Genomic DNA, 934 nt, shown 5'->3' with positions numbered 1-934 from the left:
GGCAGGTGCGAGGTCAGGGCTTTAGATTAGATGAAGTTTTGTGACCTCCTCTCGGGTGCGTAGACTTCTGTGAGGTCTTGCGTTGTCATGGAGAAGGAAAAGTTTGTTTGTATTTTTGTGGTAGCAAACACTCTGAAGTTTCCAGAATGAGATTTTCACCCTGCAGCGGAGTGTGCGCTGATATGAAACTTCCTGGCAGATTAAAACTGTGTGCCCCGACCGAGACTCGAACTCGGGACCTTTGCCTTTCGCGGGCAAGTGCTCTACCAACTGAGCTACCGAAGCACGACTCACGCCCGGTACTCACAGCTTTACTTCTGCCAGTACCTCGTCTCCTACCTTCCAAACTTTACAGAAGCTCTCCTGCGAACCTTGCAGAACTAGCACTCCTGAAAGAAAGGATATTGCGGAGACGTGGCTTAGCCACAGCCTGGGGGATGTTTCCAGAATGAGATTTTCACTCTGCAGCGGAGTGTGCGCTGATATGAAACTTCCTGGCAGATTAAAACTGTGTGCCCGACCGAGACTCGAACTCAGGACCTTCGCCTTCCGCGGAAAAGTGCTCTACCAACTGAGCTACCGAAGCACGACTCACGCCCGGTACTCACAGCTTTACTTCTGCCAGTACCTCGTCTCCTACCTTCCAAACTTTAGAGAAGCGCTCCTGCGAACCTTGCAGAACTAGCACACAGTTTTAACTCTGAAGTTGTCTCTGAAAGAAAGGATATTGCGAAGACATGGCTTAGCCACAGCCTGGGGGATGTTTCCAGAATGAGATTTTCACTCTCCAGGAGTGCTAGTTCTACAAGGTTCGCAGGAGAGCTTCTGGAAAGTTTGGAAGGTAGGAGACGAGGTACTGGCAGAAGTAAAGCTATGAGTACCGGGCGTGAGTCGTGCTTCGGTAGCTCAGTTGGTAGAGCACTTGCCAGCGAAA

General features: G+C 50.5%; 1 non-coding gene across 1 annotated transcript; it reads right to left on the bottom strand.

The window, feature by feature from the left end:
• Positions 1–211: 211 nt before the first annotated feature.
• Trnas-cga lies at positions 212–285 on the bottom strand. Its single transcript has one exon. It is a non-coding gene; the product is annotated as a tRNA-Ser (tRNA).
• Between the last annotated feature and the right edge of the window lie 649 nt (positions 286–934).

This window comes from Schistocerca americana, chromosome 3 (genome assembly GCF_021461395.2).
Source record: "Schistocerca americana isolate TAMUIC-IGC-003095 chromosome 3, iqSchAmer2.1, whole genome shotgun sequence".
Classification (NCBI taxonomy): Eukaryota; Metazoa; Arthropoda; class Insecta; order Orthoptera; family Acrididae; genus Schistocerca; species Schistocerca americana.
The sequence above is the reverse complement of the archived record's forward strand: the minus strand, read 5'-3'. Positions and strand labels throughout refer to the sequence as shown.